The sequence below is a fragment of the Copadichromis virginalis genome, linkage group LG7 (genome assembly GCF_057382275.1).
Source record: "Copadichromis virginalis isolate Kocher_CV1m ecotype Utaka linkage group LG7, C_Virginalis_male_GT1.1, whole genome shotgun sequence".
Lineage (NCBI taxonomy): Eukaryota > Metazoa > Chordata > Actinopteri > Cichliformes > Cichlidae > Copadichromis > Copadichromis virginalis.
The window spans coordinates 29,717,677-29,737,327 of NC_140624.1; the positions used below are offsets into that span (position 1 = coordinate 29,717,677).

At 43.2% G+C, this 19,651-nt stretch overlaps 1 pseudogene across 1 annotated transcript; it reads right to left on the reverse strand.

The window, feature by feature from the left end:
• Nucleotides 1-15,489: 15,489 nt before the first annotated feature.
• On the reverse strand, nucleotides 15,490-18,167 carry LOC146705287 (uncharacterized; annotated as a pseudogene). The gene is made up of 4 exons (XR_014921130.1): nucleotides 18,039-18,167; nucleotides 17,327-17,483; nucleotides 16,441-16,533; nucleotides 15,490-15,956 (listed from the first exon to the last, which is right to left on the reverse strand). The product of XR_014921130.1 is annotated as an uncharacterized LOC146705287 (transcript).
• Between the last annotated feature and the right edge of the window lie 1,484 nt (nucleotides 18,168-19,651).

Here is a 19,651-nt window from a genome sequence, read left to right on the forward strand (position 1 = left end):
CAGTGTGTATAACGCGCACACGCCGTTATAACAGCAGCGTGCAACCTGATGATGATCTTCCTCCACTGTTTAACAAACTGGACCAGATTAAAACACCTTTTCATGGTTTTATGCTGCCGATCTTTTATTCTTTCATGCTATTCTTGTATGCTGACAGACTTGTATGTCTTGCTGCGCTTTGCGTGGACATCCTCACCTTTCTGTGAGTAATTATGCGTTTCTTTCATAAAATTAGTGAAAGTGTTAAATGGAATAATATTACTTCTGCAGGTGTTTAAGCTTCTAACTACTCTGTGGTCAGTGGTTAGCATCGGTTTCTCATCAAAGAACAGACATTTATTCATAAAACATACATGTAAACTAGCCACTGTTAACTGGACACACACGTGCTATCAAAACGACAGATGCTTAACATGGAGCCCTGCTTCCAGAGACAATTTCCAACTGCCGTCACAAGATGGCAGTAATTTAAAGGATGTTAGTTTCCAGTTCATGCTAGCAGGTCAGTCAACATTAGCCAGAAGAAAGTGGATCAGATTCAAATGTCCTGCTGATATCACCCATAGTTTTAACCCAATTATCAACGCCCTGTTTGGTCAGACAGGCTTTATTAGATAAAACTAGACTTCTTCTGGCTAATGTTAGCTGACATTAGCTGCTTCACTAATGATACAGGCTTGAGCTAAGTATTGGCTCTGATGTTAAATGACTGTGTCTGGCTGTTTTCAGTGTTTAGTTACAGGGAACACTAATAACAGGAGAGTCTGTTTGTTTGTTTTTTAAATTTGGGCTTTAATGCATATAAATGAAGTGAAATGAAAATATTCTTTTATAATGGAATTGCATTTCTTATTATTATTTTACTTGAAGTAATAGCTACTGTTTCCCCTGAAGCGAGAGCCAAGGCGGAGGAATGCGGAACACCAGCACAAATTTGATGAAGCTCAGCTTAGAGGTGGAACACAGGTGAAGGGGGACGCTTTTAGCGGTTGGTGCAGATTCACAGCGCTTTCTTTAAAACTGGCTTATGGTGTTTTTGAGTTTCTGTGATCTATTAAATATTACCTCATCAATCAGCAATCATGTAGTATCAATGTGGTGAAATTCCGACTTGCATCACTTGGTTCTCCTCCACCTGTGTCAATGTCATGACACATACAGGTGCGCACGCATCCTGACAAACACTGCAGGCCTTTCTGCCTCCTGCTGTGACTGCAACACATCAAACACTCTTTCTCTCACATACACACACACACATATGCACACGCACAGACACACACTTCATGTATTGCATCATGTGTAAATGTGCATAAACACTCTCTCTGTCAGCGTGTTTGTGCGTTCAGGCGGTGTGAGCGAGCTAAAGCGACAGCCCGCTGACCGAACTCCTGCCGCTGTCGCCATCGCCGCCACTGAATACCAAAGAGCAGCTCCCACTGAGCGTAAACACAGGGCGCAGCAGGGCCGTGACAGATGACGGCAACGCTGCTGCTCCTGAGCACCTCCGGCATCAGACGCTGAACGTCAGTGGAGGGAAGATAATCACAGGCCGACGGCAAGAAAGGAGACAATATGCAGGCAGGAGAAGCAGGGTGAAGCGCTCTAACAGCCTCACCACAGGATGCTGGCCTCGGAGGCGGAGTCAGCCCGACATGCAGAGTTGACTCGCATGAGTCTGCTGTGGAAGGTGGAGGCAGTCAACTCCTCTCACCTCTTCTTACTGTGGTTTCTAGCTGCTAGGTCGGGTTCCTTCAAGTTTTTTTGGCCAGCAGGGGGCAGAGGCCTTCGTCGGATTTTACACCTCAGGCGCAGCAGCTCCACCACAGAGCTCCTCCATCACTTAGTTTTCACATATGAAGGTATAGATTTGTTCGACTGATAACCTCCTCCAAGAAAAGCTGTTTTTATAAAGAAGCAATGCCTGAGAATCTATCACAAGGTTTTACACCCTAAACACATGTTTAGGGTGTAAAACGCTGTGTAACGTGTAGCGGTGTAACGTGTAGCGGTGTAACGTGTAGCGGTGTAACGCTCCAATGTTCCTAAACAGCCAATAACACATCAAGATGCGCTCACATCCACAGGGATACTGGCAAGTTCTGTTAACTAAACGTGCGCCGAAATCAGTGCCTTTGTTACACCTGATAATTTTTTGCACTACACTGTCATGCCGTTCGGGTTAAGAAATGCCCCAGTCACATTCCAGCGACTGATGAAAACTGTGTTACGTGGAGTCCGGAATTTTGAAGTGTATTCGGATGATATAGTGGCCTATTCATCCACCTGGACTGAACACCTCAAAACCCTTAGCGAAATATTTGACCACCTGTGTGATCCCTCTCTGACACTAAACTTGGCTAAATGTCAGTTTGGAAAGGCTGTTGTAACCTACCTAGGCAAGCAAGTAGGACAGTGTCGAATCCAAAATATGACTATCCAGATGTGACGGAGTTACATCGCCCAGCCGCAGACAGCTGATCGGGGCGCATATACGCACCGCCACCATTAGTTCTAACAGACACCAATAAACAAAAAGGGGTGAAGGGGGGGGGGGGGGGGATTTGGAGCAGCATAGAGGGTGGCCAACTTATTTCCCCTTACCTTGTTAATAAAGTTGGTCGAGGAGACGCGCTGTGATCTCCAATGATGCGGGATGATGCAAGCCGATGGCATGGTGTTCCGGGGTTTAAATAATGGGTTCACGTGGGCTTGGACGGTCACGTGAACTGCATCCTTTGTTTGGATTGTTTTAATGTTTTGTGAAACATTGTAGGCTGATTGGAAGTTGCCTAAGAGTCTGTATATACATGTGTGTTGTGAGACTACAGTGGGAAAGAAGCTGAGGGGGGACAGTGAGGATTAAAGTAATAATAAAGAAATGATTGTTACGTCTAGGGGGAGGGGCTACGGGATATAAGAGACAGGTCATACGGGGTGGGAGAGAGAGTCCAGTGAGCTGTTACAAGGAGGGTAACATGCAGGCTGGGTCGGGTATACAGACGTTTTGTTGACACTGACCCAAGTTAATTCTATTTGCTGTAAATAATTTTCTGTGCACTGGGGAGGCCGGCTAAATAAATTATCCACACTAAAAGACCTTACCGACTACGCCTGTGTTTGTTGTCCGGGAGAGGATTAAAAGAGGACCCCGCGACATATGGTGTCAGGAGTGGGATGGCTAGTCGGAAGAGGAAAACGCGCCTCCCAGCGAAGCGCACAGGGCTGCGGTCCCAGCAGCATGAGCTTCCGGGGGAGAAGACAGCAGAGGAGCTGGCGTGGGACACAGTGCCGGCGTCGTCTTCTTCAGCAGAGGAGGAGGAGATTTCCGGCAGGATTGGTCCGGAGTTGCCTACAACCTCGACCGCAGCACGTGATGGAGAACTGATTGCGATGATGAGGGACTTCCTGGCGGGACAGCAAAGGAGAGAGACGGTGTTATTGGCAGAACTCAGGGGACTGAGGACCGTTTCCCCTCCTAATGCGCCGCTGCCCGCAGATGTGGCTGGTCAGCAAAGCCCAGGTCCCGCACTAGCTGGAGCTAGCACCACGGCAGCAACGGCTACGCCAAGCACGGCAACAGCAAGCAGCCCCCGAATGGTACTGCCTACACCGGCGCGGCAGAGGGAATACGGGGAGTCGCCAGCGGAGGTTCCCTCTCGTCAGTCCCAAGGAGGGATTAGCAGTATCGACCCGTCAGGGGGAGAGTGGAGGCGATCGGCGGGGCCGAAGATCCCGCCTTATCAGATGGGGGAAGATATTGAGAACTATTTGTTGCGTTTTGAGCGGGTGGCCAGAACATGGAGATGGCCAGAGAGCGAATGGGCCTGTCGGCTAGTTCCACTGCTAGCGGGGAAGGCGTTGGAGGCCTATACTGCAATGGATGAAGAAAGAGCCCATCGGTATGAAGATCTCAAAACTGCCTTGTTAATTAAATTTGACATTTCACCGGAAACGTATCGGCAGCGGTTTCGCTCTAATATAATTCCACCTGGTGAGAGCCCCACCGAGACCTATTATCGCCTGAAAGGACTTTATCGACGCTGGCTCAGACCAGAGCAGCACACGAAGGACGAGATGGGAGAAGCGATCATCTTGGAGCAGTTAATTCGAGTACTGCCAGGGGAGGTGAGGACCTGGGTGAGGGAGCATGAGCCAGCAGATGGACTGGCCGCTGCTAAGCTGGTGTCACAGTACATCAACGCGCGTAAAGGAGCACCACCTGCACGCTCGTCTGGGACGCCACAGCGACCACCACTGCCATCGTCGGGGTTTTTGAAGAGGGAGAGCAACCCCGAGCCACCCGGGATCCCCAAGGTATCTAATCTACGAGGAGCGGGTAAGGACTTTCTTTGTTATTATTGCCAGCAGCCAGGCCATAAAGCCTCGGTGTGCCCTATTCGGAAGGCCAAAGTCACGGGGGCCTGCTATGCACCCCGACTGGAGGCGGAGCCTACAAGGGTCCAGCCAGTGGATGTGCAACGCTATAAAAAAGTGATAGTAAATGGTCAGCAGGTTACTGCTTTGCTGGACACTGGTAGTTTCATGTCATTAATTAAGCAAAGCTTGGTACCAGTGAACTGTGTGGATTACAGCAGACAAGAAGAAGTGTTATGTGTGCATGGTGATAAACACCCATACCCAAAGGTGGAAGTAACAGTGACTATTAATGAACAGCCATACCTATTGTCAGTTGGGGTGGTACAGAATTTGCCGGTAGAGGTTATTCTGGGGATGGACTTGCCTGTGCTTATGGATTTGTTGCAAGAAAAAGAAGAACGGGCCACAGAGACTGAGAGGGGGGAAGCGGGGAATGTTAAAGTGAATGTGTTAGGCCCGGTGATCACTAGGGCCCGGGCGAAGGCTGAATGCCAACCCCTGCCAGACTTTGACAGTAGTCTGTGCGATGGTGGCACGAAAGGGCCAGGAAAATCTCACCGCCAACGCCGCTTTGAGAAGCAGCTATGGTCAAAAGAGCCGGACACTAAGAACATGAAATGGGATGTGCCCGAAAATATCTCTGTGTTGCAAAGGGAGGATGAAACGTTAAATGTGTTGTTCGCTAATGTGATTGAAGGGGGAACGGGGAAATGGGGAGGGAAAGAGAAGTTTATTCTTGATAAAAATGTGTTGTATGCAGTTGACGGGGACCACCAACGGCTTGTGATTCCTGCTAGTTGTAAATCCCTCATTTTGCACTTAGCACACACCCTCCCCTGGGCAGGTCATTTGGGTCGCCAAAAAACTTATCTGCGAGTTAGCTCTCGTTTCTTTTGGCCGTCGATGTACACTGATGTCCAAAATTATTGCCGTACATGCCCTGTATGTCAGAAAACATGTCCAGCCCGCAAATCGGACCGGGCCTTGCTACAGCCCCTTCCAATCATCTCCACACCCTTCCGTAGGATAGCTATGGATATTGTGGGTCCGCTGGTAAAAAGTAGCCGGGGTCATCAGTACATTTTGGTGGTGTGTGATTATGCGACCCGTTTTCCAGAAGCGGTCCCGTTGCGTGCGCTCACGGCACCTAATGTTCTGCGTGCACTGGTACAGTTGTTTTCCCGGGTGGGGATACCAGATGAGATTTTGACTGACCAAGGGACTAACTTTACCTCTAAGTTGATGCAGCTTTTCCACAAGCAGCTAGGCATTTCTGCCATCAGGACGTCACCTTACCATCCACAGACAGATGGGTTGGTGGAGAGGTTCAACCAAACTTTGAAGAGGATGTTGCAGAAGTTTGTGTCAGACACTGGGAAAGACTGGGACCAGTGGCTACCTTTCCTGCTGTTCGCGTACAGAGAAGTTCCCCAGGCTTCCACTGGTTTCTCACCATTCGAGCTACTCTATGGTTGGGACGTGCAGGGGCCCTTGGATCTCCTCCGGAAGTGTTGGGAGACTCCTGCTTCGGCTCAAAATGAGAAAGGAGTGGTGCAGTTTGTGCTGGAGATGAGAGATCGGTTGGGGAGATACCAGGCAGAGGCCGAAGTCAACCTGCGAGATGCTCAACGAAGCCAGAAGATCTGGTATGACCAACAGGCCCGGCAACGTGAATTCCAGCCCGGTCAAAAAGTGTTGTTACTTCTCCCCTCATCCAACAGTAAACTGCTGGCGAAATGGCAAGGCCCCTACACCATTCTGCGCAGAATGGGACCCGTGACTTATGAGGTTCATCATCCGGAGAGAAGGAAACAGAAGCAAACGTACCATGTGAACCTCCTGAAGGAATGGGCGGAGCGGCCCCATCAGGCCCCAATGGAGGCACTGATGGCCAGGGGAGTGCCCAGAGAAGGACAGCGCGAACCTGAGCAGGGAGTCGATCCAATGTCTCCGGTACTGGCTCATCTGACCTTACAGCAGGCTGCTGAGCTACTGGAAATCTTCCGGGAGACTCCATCGCTGTGTTCAGCTAACCCTGGCAGGACTACCTTGGTGGAACATGTGATACGGCTAAAGGAGAGACATCCCATCCGCCAACGGCCATACCGGGTTCCACAACACTTAGTGGGTAAGCTGCGACAGGAGGTGGAGCAGATGCTGGAGCTGGGAGTGATCGAGCCGTCCTGCTCTGAATGGTGTAGCCCGGTGGTCATTATCTTCAAGAAAGATGGCTCCCTACGTATCTGCATTGACTTCCGGAAGCTTAATGCCATTTCTGAGTTTGATGCTTACCCCATGCCCCGAATCGAGGGGAGGGCCGGTCTTTCCTGGGGCTGGTTGGTTGGTACCGAAGGTTTGTGCCCCAGTTTGCAACCATTGCGGCCCCTCTTACTGCGTTGACCGGTAAGAACCAACGGAATCCGGTCATATGGACCGCAGAATGTGAACAAGCTTTCCAGGGGCTGAAAACCTGCCTGTGTACGACCCCAGTTCTCTGGAGCCCGGACTTCAAAAAGAGGTTTTTGGTCCAGGTGGATGCCTCCAAAAGTGGACTGGGAGCAGTGCTGGCTCAAGGGGACCCTGGAGAGGAACATCCAGTCCTATACTTAAGCCGCAAGCTGCTGCCACGGGAGACCAACTACTCGACGGTGGAAAAAGAGGCCTTAGCTATTAAGTGGGCGTTGGACAAGCTCAGGTATTAATTACTTGGAAGAGAGTTTGAGCTGGAAACCGATCACCGAGCGCTCACTTGGATCCAGTCCATGAAGGATCATAACAGTCGACTCACCCGCTGGTACCTGTCACTGCAGCCTTTCAGATTCACCATCCGTCATAGACCAGGCAAGCTCAATGTGGTGGCAGATTATCTTTCCAGGTTGCCGCACATCGGCCACCTCCGGGTGGAAGGGGATGATGTGACGGAGTTACATCGCCCAGCCGCAGACAGCTGATCGGGGCGCATATACGCACCGCCACCATTAGTTCTAACAGACACCAATAAACAAAAAGGGGTGAAGGGGGGGGGGGGGGGATTTGGAGCAGCATAGAGGGTGGCCAACTTATTTCCCCTCACCTTGTTAATAAAGTCGGTCGAGGAGACGCGCTGTGATCTCCAATGATGCGGGATGATGCAAGCCGATGGTATGGTGTTCCGGGGTTTAAATAATGGGTTCACGTGGGCTTGGACGGTCACGTGAACTGCATCCTTTGTTTGGATTGTTTTAATGTTTTGTGAAACATTGTAGGCTGATTGGAAGTTGCCTAAGAGTCTGTATATACATGTGTGTTGTGAGACTACAGTGGGAAAGAAGCTGAGGGGGGACAGTGAGGATTAAAGTAATAATAAAGAAATGATTGTTACGTCTAGGGGGAGGGGCTACGGGATATAAGAGACAGGTCATACGGGGTGGGAGAGAGAGTCCAGTGAGCTGTTACAAGGAGGGTAACATGCAGGCTGGGTCGGGTATACAGACGTTTTGTTGACACTGACCCAAGTTAATTCTATTTGCTGTAAATAATTTTCTGTGCACTGGGGAGGCCGGCTAAATAAATTATCCACACTAAAAGACCTTACCGACTACGCCTGTGTTTGTTGTCCGGGAGAGGATTAAAAGAGGACCCCGCGACACAGAGTTGGGACCAGGAAGCAGAGTTGCAGTCTTGCACGCCTCTCTGCAGCTTCTCTCCTCCTGCTACCCCCCCCCAAAAAAAACCCATCTCCATAGAGACTGTCAAAAAAGGACAAAAAACAAACTAAAAACCAGCAACAAACAACTTAAAAATAAACAATTACAAAGAAAGAACAATACAGTATCCACATCTGAACCAAAGAGTAAAACAGTGAAATGTGGATTATTAAATATTAGGTCTCTCTCCTCCAAGTCTCTGTTAGTACATGACTTAATAATTGATCAACAAATTGATTTACTCTGCCTTACAGGAACCTGGTTGCAGCAGGATGATTATGTTAGTTTAAATGAATCAACACCCCCGAGTCATTCTAACTAGCACAGGCCGAGGGGGCGGTGTGGCAGCAATTTTTCACACCAGCCTATTAATTAATGAAAGACCAAGACAGACTTTTAATTCATTTGAAAGCCTGATGCTTAACATTGTCCACCCCAGCTATGAAACTCAGAAACCAGTCTTACTTGTTATCATCTATCGTCCACCTGGGCCTTACACAGAGTTTCTGTCTGATTTCTCAGACTTTATATCTAATTTAGTTCTGAGCTCAGATAAAATAATTATTGTGGGTAATTTTAACATCCATGTAGACGCTAAAAATGACAGCCTCAACATGGCATTTAATCTGTTATTAGACTCAATTGGTTTCTCTCAAAATGTAAAAGAACCCACCCACCACTTTAATCACACTCTAGATCTTGTTTTAACATATGGCATAGAAACTGAACATTTAACAGTGTTTCCTGCAAACCCTCTCCTGTCTGATCATTTCCTGATAACATTTACATTTACAATAATGGATTACACAGAATTGGAGAGTAGACTTCATCACAGTAGATGTCTTTCTGAAAGCGCTGTAACTAAGTTTAAGAATATAATCCGCCCACTGTTATCATCTTCAATGCCCTGTTCCAACACAGAGCAGAGCAGCTATCTGAACGCTACTCCAACAGAGGTCGATTATCTTGTTAATAATTTCACCTCCTCACTACGTACGACTCTGGATACTGTAGCTCCAGTGAAAACTAAGGTCTCTAGTCAGAAGTACCTGACTCCGTGGTATAATTCTCAAACACGTAGCCTAAAGCAGTTGACTCGTAATCTGGAGAGGAAATGGCGTGTCACAAATTTAGAGGATCATCATTTAGCCTGGAGAAATAGTTTGCTGCTTTATAAGAAAGCCCTCCGCAAAGCCAGAACATCTTGCTATTCATCACTGATTGAAGAAAATAAGAACAACCCCAGGTTTCTCTTCAGCACTGTAGCCAGGCTGACAAAAAGTCAGAGCTCTACTGAGCCAACCATCCCTTTAAAGTTAACTAGTAATGACTTCATGAACTTCTTCACAAATAAAATTTTTATCATTAGAGAAAAAATTACCAATAATCATCCCACAGATGTAATATTATCTACAGCTACTCTTAGTACCATTGATGTTAAGTTAGACTCTTTTTCTCCAATTGATCTTTCTGAGTAACTTCAATAATTACTTCCTCCAAACCATCAACGTGTCTTTTAGACCCCATTCCTACAAAACTGCTCAAAGAAGTCCTGCCATTAATTAATTCTTCGATCATGATCAACCTATCTCTAATGATCGGCTATGTACCACAGGCCTTCAAGCTGGCTGTAGTTAAACCTTTACTCAAAAAGCCACCTCTAGACCCAGCAGTCTTAGCTAATTATAGGCCAATCTCCAACCTTCCTTTCATATCAAAAATCCTTGAAAGAGTAGTTGTCAAACAGCTAACAGATCATCTGCAGAGGAATGGCTTATTTGAAGAGTTTCAGTCAGGTTTCAGAGCTCATCACAGCACAGAAACAGCTTTAGTGAAGGTTACAAATGATCTTGTAATCGGAAGGTTGCCGGTTCGAGCCCCGGCTCGGACAGTCTCGGTCGTTGTGTCCTTGGGCAAGACACTTCACCCGTTGCCTACTGGTGGTGGTCAGAGGGCTCGGTGGCGCCAGTGTCCGGCAGCCTCGCCTCTGTCAGTGCGCCCCAGGGTGGCTGTGGCTACAATGTAGCTTGCCATCACCAGTGTGTGAATATGTGTGTGAATGGGTGGATGACTGGATATGTAAAGCGCTTTGGGGTCCTTAGGGACTAGTAAAAGCGCTATATAAATACAGGCCATTTACCATTTACCATTTACCATCTTCTTATGGCCTCAGATAGTGGACTCATCTCTGTGCTTGTCCTGCTAGACCACAGTGCAGTGTTCGATACTGTCGATCATAATATCCTATTAGAGCGATTAGAACATGCTGTAGGTATTACAGGTACTGCACTGCAGTGGTTTGTATCATATCTATCTAACAGACTCCAATTTGTGCATGTAAATGGAGAGTCCTCTTCACACACTGAGGTTAATTATTGAGTTCCACAGGGTTCAGTGCTAGGACCAATTCTGTTTACATTATACATGCTTCCCTTAGGCAGCATCATTAGAAGACATAGTATACATTTTCACTGCTATGCAGATGACACCCAGCTCTATCTGTCCATGAAGCCAGACAACACAGGCCAATTTGTTAAACTGCAGAAATGTCTTAACCCTCCTGCCATCCTTTAAAAAACTCACACCCATCACCCTAGGGACCATTCTCAGCCACGCCATAAAAAGACCATATATCCATATTTCATTCCACTTTAAATTAGCCAACCTTGTAAAACTACTTCTCCCTGAAATATTCATGTAAAGTTTTAATTATATTTTCGTTGTTTTAACCCTTCAAATCCCAGTGTTATTACATGAGCGCCCTGTGTTATAAGCCCCAAAAACCAAAAAACGAAACTAAATATTTCCACAAAAAACCAGTTGAAGTAATATGTGATTGTCATTATAAGTAGGCCTTTAGATGGACCAAAGATTGGCACCAACATACATTTTGACCTGCCATTATTTTTTTTTGCATTTTTTTTGCAATTTAAAAATTAAAACTTCAAGGCCCTGAGTCTTCATTGACATCCAAGAAAAGAAGAAAAAATAAAATCATATGATGATAATTTGGGGTTGAAAAATAGCGTTTATAATGGAAGTCAATGGGCAGAAAATGGTCCCCAGGGTGATGGGTGTGGGGATTTCTGCTGCTCAGCCATTTTAGGCTGATTTAAGGAATTCACACTGGAATATTAACATTGACAGGTAAAAACTATCCTGTGGCAAGTTTGGTTATATTCCACTGAACACAGTGGAAATGGCAGCCATTTAACACATAGCAGTGGCACAAAAAGGTCCCAAGAAGGCAGGAAGGTTAAAGACATAAAGACCTGGATGGCCGCTAACTTTCTGCTTCTTACTTCAGATAAAACTGAGATTATTGTACTCGGCCCTGAAAAGCTTAGAAATATGGTATCTAACCAGATTCTTACTCTGGATGGCATTACCTTGGCCTCCAGTAATGCTGTGAGGAACCTTGGAGTCATTTTTGACCAGGATATGTCCTTCAACGCACATATTAAACAAATATGTAAGACTGCGTTCTTCCATTTGCGCAACATCTCTAAAGTTAGAAATATCCTGTCTCTTAGTGACGCTGAAAAACTAGATCATGCATTTATTATTTCCAGGCTGGACTACTGTAATTCATTATTATCAGGATGTCCTAAAAACTCGCTGAAAAGCCTTCAGTTAATCCAAAATGCTGCAGCAAGAGTCCTGACAGGGACTAGAAAGAGAGAGCATATTTCTCCTGTTTTGGCTTCCCTTCATTGGCTTCCTGTTAAATCCAGAATTGAATTCAAAATCCTGCTCCTCACATACAAGATCTTAAATAATCAGGCCCCATCTTATCTTAATGACCTTGTAGTACCATATCACCCTATTAGAGCACTTCGCTCTCGCTCTGCAGGCCTACTTGTTGTTCCTAGAGTATTTAAAAGTAGAATGGGAGGCAGAGCCTTCAGTTTTCAGGCCCCTCTTCTGTGGAACCAGCTTCCAGTTTGGATTCGGGAGACAGACACTATCTCTACTTTCAAGATTAGGCTTCAAACTTTCCTTTTTGCTAAAGCATATAGTTAGGGCTGGACCAGGTGACCCTGAATCCTCCCTTAGTTATGCTGCAATAGACGTAGGCTGCCGGGGGATTCCCACGATGCATTGAGTTTTTCCTTTCCAGTCACCTTTCTCACTCACTATGTATTAATAGACCTCTCTGCATTGAATCATATCTGTTATCAACCTCTGTCTCTCTTCCACAGCATGTCTTTTATCCTGTCTTCCTTCTCTCACCCCAACCGGTCACAGCAGATGGCCGCCCCTCCCTGAGCCTGGTTCTGCCGGAGGTTTCTTCCTGTTAAAAGGGAGTTTTTCCTTCCCACTGTCGCCAAAGTGCTTGCTTATAGGGGGTCATATGATTGTTGGGTTTTTCTCTGTATCTATGAAGCGCCTTGAGGCGCCTTTTGTTGTGATTTGGCGCTATATAAATAAATTTGAATTGAATTGAACTGAATTGAGTCCTCCCTTTTGCCGCGAAAGTGCGGGCAATATTAGACTTCCCAGCTCCTCAAATGCGTTGAGAGCTGCATTGTTTTTTAGGCATGGCCGGTTACTACCGTAGTTTCTGCAAAAACTTCTCTGAGGTAGTAACCCCGTTTACCAGCCTTGCCAGTCCTAAGTCACTGTTCGTGTGGTCAGAGACATGTCAGTTTCCTCGGGTTTGATCCTGTACTTACTGACCCTGACTCTACATGTTCATTCAAGCTCGAGGTGGACGCCAGCGCTTTGGGGGCTGGCGCCATGCTCCTGTAGGAGGATGAACATGGCGTTGATCATCCTGTCTGTTTTTTTGTTTTTTTTTTTAATTCATAAAACACCAGCTACATTATAGCATGATTGAAAAGGAGGCTTAGAGCTTTGCTGCTCGCCTTGCAGCATTTCGAAGTGTACCTTGGGTCCAATCCTCTACTAACCATTGTATTTTCCAACCATAACCCCCTCGTGTTCTTATCTCAGATGCAGAACAGCAACCAATGGCTCATGCTCTGGTCTTTACTCCTCCAAGACTTTAACATTGAAATCTGTTAAAAGAAGGGCTTAGATAATGTCATGGCTGATGCGCTGTCTAGATCATGAATCAAACTTCCCGTTGAGGACGAAAAGTTTGATCTTGGATAGGGGGGTATATTATGATTCAGTGTTATGGATGTTTTGCACACCAGAGGGCGGCCACACCAGAGGGCGGCATAGTTTGTGTCCTGTGTCATTGATGTTATGTGGGTTTTGGGTGTAGGCTGACCATTGATGGAGGACTGGGAGAGGCCGGCTATAAATGAGGACCCTTCTGAACCGGGACACGCCTCACAACTACTTCCTGTTCCCAACGAACTGTGCATGTGGCTGCATATGAATCTGTATTCTGGAATGAGAAGCTTTTGCTGTGTTGTAAATAGTTTTGTTGTAAATAGTTGTAAATACTTTTACTCAGTAGATTTAGAGGTGAGAAGCCATTTTCTTTTGGAACCTTTTCTCCTGTTTTTGGTTAGGGAGGCAGGTGGGGGTTTTTCCGTGTAAGTAAGCCAGTTGCACTTCATTTCTAGAGAGTTTTGTTTGTTGTTTTGGCCATGCTCACCCTGACGCCCGCTACCTTTTGGGACTTAATAAACTGACTGGTTGTTGTAAATCTGTGGCAGTTTTTGGTTCGTCTTCCTTGAGAGCAGGGAGTGTGGGGGCACTTTCCTTTCTTTTCTTTTTTTTAATTTTCCTTGTGTTGCACACCGGTTTCCCCTGGGCTGGGGTGTAAGTTTAGCCTCCACACTCTAAGAAATAAAACGTTGGATTTAATTGACAAAGTTAAGGCAATCTTTTCCACAAAACCTGGTCAATTAAACATAAATCAATATGGTTGTTATCTGCAATTTCAATGGTGATGTATATCAGAAGTGAAATTGTTGTATAAAAGCAACAGCTTTCCTTTCATTGTTACTATTTAACACCATGTCCATTTGCACTATTTGCCTATTTTGCACCACTATGCCTTCTTACTTGAATATTGTATATTGTATATTGCATAGCTTTTTTTTTGTTATACGTAAAATTGTATTGTATTTATTTAAATTTTTACTTTTTAATTATTTTATTTGCATTTTTCTAATCACTAGGGTTTGAGAGTAACGCAATTTCTATTCTGTGTATGTCCTGTACATGTGTCAGAATTGACAAATAAAGTTGACTTGACTTGACTTGACCATTAATTAGAATTTAAACACTTTGTTCATTTTATTAACTGTATTGCTTTAGGTTCAATTGACAATATTAATTTGAATTTAATGGCACCATTTAGATTGCGTTTTGGACCTAATTAATTTGATTAATTATGATTTAATTAATAGTTTCATCTATATGCTAAATGTTTAGGTATCAACAAAACAAGTCTAGAAAGGTTCCTGAGTTGTCATCTATACATTGTAATTAGGTGTTTGGACCTTTCAGAGGTCTTCAGCAAAGGTCTGACACTTAACTACAGAGTACAGGTGACAACTCAAGAACCTTTTTACACTTGCTCACACGTTACCATTTATAACATTCAAGATCCTTGCACTTCAATAGAAAACTCTTACGCCAAAGCTTACATAAAGTGTAAATGCAAAAAAAGGGTGCTGCATCAACAACTTTATTTACTGTGAGCCTTGACAAGGCAAAGCTTCTACAGGGAACAACACCGCATAAGGCAATATTAAATGCTTAAAGTTCATGAACAAAATTTAAACATTGGAAATAACTTTCCGAGTTTCAACAAAGTGACATTGTAAATCACTTAAATCACTGTATGTAATGCAATTACAGAAAATATTTAAGTGACACAAAAAGGTCAAAACGATTTAGTCCCCAGTTACAAAAATCTGATTCAGAATTTTAAGTTTTCTATTATATAATAAATTTTACAATAAAAAATGCGTATAGCAAATCTCAAAATATTCTTAATTAAATGCTAAGACCAAAAATCCAGTACTTAACTTGAGTACAGGTGACAACCTTAGAACCTTTTCACATTTGTTTGCACATACACTTTAACATTTATAACACTCAAGATCTTTGACCTGCAATGGAAACCTGGTACACGAGAACTAATATGAAGTGTAAATACAAAATAAATTGTGTTGCTTTAACAACTTGAACAAAAGCCTTCAATGAGGCAAAGCTTAAACAGGGAAACAACACTGCATAATGCAACATTAAATGGTGTGTAAAATAAAATGTAAACATCTGAAACAACTTTCCAGTTTCAACTAAGTGACAGTGCAGTGTAGTACAGTTGTAGGTCTGCAATGGCTACAGTCTGCAGAATTACCACAGCAACTCAAACTAAAGAAAATGTTGTGAAACAAGAAAATATATCCATCTGGGTAATTTTGTCCCCAGTTCAAAAAACTCAGTTTCTGAATTATGTTTTCTTTTCCACAATCAAAAAAAAAAAAAAAAAAAAAAAAAGCATTCAGTAAATCTCTTAAATATTAAAAGCTATGACAAAATATTTACAAACAAGGATCAACATATATACAATTTATAAACTTTTAAACAGTGAAACAGAGCACTTATTTTGGGGGACATTTTGATCTAGAAGAGTCATTGCGTCTCCTTTTGGCAGAGTTTGTTCTTCAGCACTTGTATTTTGTTAGACAGTTTTTTGTCTTCCAGTCCCATGAGCACCTTCTGGAAGAACTCAAATGTGTAGCGAAGTGGCTTTGGGTAACTCAGATTGAGGCAGTAAATTAGCCCAAACAAAAGTGCACACCCGCTCGCCACATCGTGAAGATCCTGCAAGACGGTGCATCTCTCGATAATGATGCCAACATCTTCAAGGGAGTCATCAGGCTGTGCTCCTTCATGGATTATTTTATAAACACCCAAATCCATCCTCTCGAGCTCTTCAGCTTCCGTCACGTTGAAAGCCTGAAAAGGACAGAAATATTTTAAATCAGTTGTATTTTGGTCATCGCATCATCTATCTATTCACTCCATTTTAGTTAAAATGGTCCACACTACCCTAATTACACATATCCCTGAATGAGACTGAGGAGAACAGACCAAAGAAAAATGTGGATTTAAGACTATCAAATAAAGACCAAGAAGAAGATACATGAAACATGGACAGAGGGCAGAAGGAGTATGCATTAATAATATTATCAATATTCTGCTGACCAGGGTCATTTTCTTTAGTTTCGCATAAAACAATGTAAGTGAATGGAAACAAAATCCTAGTATTTCCCATGCACTTTATTGTTGTAAGCTAATTTAAAGAAAACTGATTGCTGCCAGATCAGGAGAATGCCTGGGGCCTGTTTAGAAAATACATTTTTCAACTTACAAAACTCTGGGAATTATGACAGTCAAAATTTTACTGAGGGGTGGAATATCCCTTTAAAAATAAACTTACCATGTACTCTTTGATGAGATTTTCAGGGTTCTCATTCAGGTATATAATCACAGCTTTAAGGATGCATTCACGCTTCACTTCGATTCGGGAACTCTAAACAAAACAACACATGCAGCGCAATTACTTTTTTGAAGTTTTTAGAGACCCCCACAGAACTTAAGTCAATTTTTATTGTTGTTTAACCAATTCATAATTGTTTCTAAGTAAATTTTAAACATGCTTTTTGCAAGCAAGTAGTATTTTGTGTTAGAGAATGAGAAGCTTACCAATTCATACCCATAAAGATTATAAGTTATGAGTCCAATTACACTGATTGCGATACATTGGGTCGTGGAAAATGCAGCTTTAGCGTGGTGTACCACCCGAAAGAAGGAAGAAAAGTGTTGTTGCATAGGAGTGCTGTTCAAAGGAATCAAAAACATTTTGATAGAGATTTCCAAAAATTAATGACAAAAACTACACACTGTCACGTTAATATGAGGTATGCGGGCTACCACCACATTTGCAGTATTTATACCAAGAGTGAAAAAAAATAATCTATTGTGTCACTGAGTTGTGGCGAAATGTGAAATGTTGTCTGCCTTTGTCTTTTCTCAGTGTAGCTAATTATTCCTTTGGACAATTAATGAGTAACAAAAAAAAGAAAAGAAAAAAGCTACAATGCCAGCAGCGGCACTTATGGCCTCTAGGGGCATGAGTTACTTAGTTCTGCTTTGTGTCAGGACCAAATCCAGAATATAAGCCAAAAGCGAGATGAAAAGTATAACGCAGGAGAGAACAAGCATGAAATGACCCAAGAAAGTTAAAAATACAGGTTAATAACCAGACCTGAGATCAACCTGCAACTAATCTATTAGTTACAGAACATTTTAACAAGACAGAATACCTGTGAAATTGCAGACAACGCTGCTGTGATCCGCCACGCTGTTTCCCCTCCTTTTTTTTCGTAGAATCTTCATCAACTGGTCAGAGTACTGGTCAAGACTGCTCATGAATGTGGACAGCAGTGGAACTGTGGTGATTCGGGTGAACTCCGCATTGATCTACAAAGTTCAAAAATAAATTTTTTAAATAGTTCAGCTCAAAACGGGACTAAATCCAGACCAAACCTGATCTAATCCCAGACAAAAAGTTCTGGTGCTGTCCAGGTTTGATTTAAAGAAAAAAAAAAAAAAGGGGGGGGGGGGAATTGGTTAATCAGATGGGAATGTGCAAAATCAATTACGATTACAAAAAAGGAAAAAAAAAGATTTTTAAATCGACATAAGTTATTCCAACATGCCACCCAAAACATTTATAGATGGACCGGCAGAATCAGGTGGCTGCAAAAGAGTGCCTCACCCATGCAGTACAAAAAAAAAAAAAAAAAAAAAATATCACAAAATGCACAAATTTTGCACTTTAGTTGTAAAAGGAAACTGACGTGTATCATGTTAGCAACGTCCTGTTTTCCCAAAATTTTTCATTCTATTGGAGCTGCCCTTCTCACAACACAATTTAGCTGCACTAAGCTGAAAAGACATCAGCTCGGTGACATCAGCTTTGTAGCAGTACTTTTCTGTTCACGGCCAGTTTTTAACCAAGACTCAAACTCATACCTCAGGTACTTTGAAGAGGGCCGGCCATCTGCTCTTGAACTCTGCGATGAATGGCATCTCTTCAATCACCTCTCTTCTTCTGTGTGCAAATGTCTTATCCATCTTTGTTTTGATTATTTGATCGTTGTTTGTTTAAAGAGCAAAGCTTACAACACCACATTCATAACCTAAAAGACCAAATAAGAGAGTTCAAAATCTAAAATTGCGTATTAAGGAAAAAGTAAATAATATGAAAGCATTAGGTACCTTCAACATGCACTTTTGGAGCACAGCTCAAATCTCTGCAGCTCCAAATTCCACAACCAGCAACCTGAGAGAAAAAGAAAACCAGAAAAAATGAATCGTGTACAGTGAGACACATGCAAAGGGGTAGCACAGAGATGGTCTAAACTTAAGAACACTCCTGTTTCTTTTAAAATGTATTAAAATGTATTAATAATACAAGTTAAATTTCAAATTTCAAACGTTTGAAAATGTCATCGTTGTCCAAACAGGAACTTTAGAGTCTTGAGGTTTGTTGATATAAAGATTTTAAAATGGCAGAGCTGATCCAAAAGTGTTTGTGTGGGAAGCTAACATGAAGGTGTTTAAAAGAAAACACACACACAAAAAAAATTAAGAACACAAAAAAATAAGAACGCACACAAACACAAAGAGCACACAAACACAAAGAACACAGAAACATCAATGTCCCAGGCAGGATGTAGACCCAAACGCAGGACTCGAACTGAAAGAGGCTACTTTATTGCAGTAGAAAGAATTCCACAAAAACATAAAGTTGCAAAAAACAAAACCACATTAGAAACTAAAAACTATTAATAAAAACTCTGGGAAACCTGGAAACTCAAGGAGCACGGAAGCCAGCACAGCATGGTGAGGGAACAACACAACAGAGAGCAAAGGAGAACACAGGGCTTATATACACAGGGGAGTAATCAGGGAATGGGAAACAGGAGACACAACTGTGAGAAATTAGACTAACGAGACAGGGGAGACGTAAAACTGAACACACTGACATCAGACTGGGATTATCAAAATAAAACAAAACACAAAACAAAGCACAAAGATGTAGACTTGACACTGAGAGGCAGGCTGAAAGAATATAACACATGGAACGCAGAGATGACAGAGACTTAAAGAAGAATTAACATCAAATTAAACTCATGACCAGAGCAAAACTGAAACATCGATTTCGATTAGTACTCGTCAAAACAGGATAGCTAAAGAATCAGACATAAATCATAATTGAGAAAAACACAAAAACATAAGAAATGATGGGTCAAAATGACCCAGAACCATGACAAACAAGATCACAAAAAACATCAAGAACACAAAAACACCAAGAACACAAAAAACATCAAGAACACACAAGCACCAAGAACACACAAACACCAAGAACACATAAACACCAAGAACACAAAAAACACCAAGAAATCACAAACATCAAGAACACAAAAACATCAAGAACACACGAACACCAAAAACACAAAAAACATCTAGAACACAAAAACACCAAGAACACCAAAAACATCAAGAACACAAAAACACCAAGAACACACAAACACCAAGAACACAAAAACATCAAGAACACACAAAAACCAAGAACACACAAA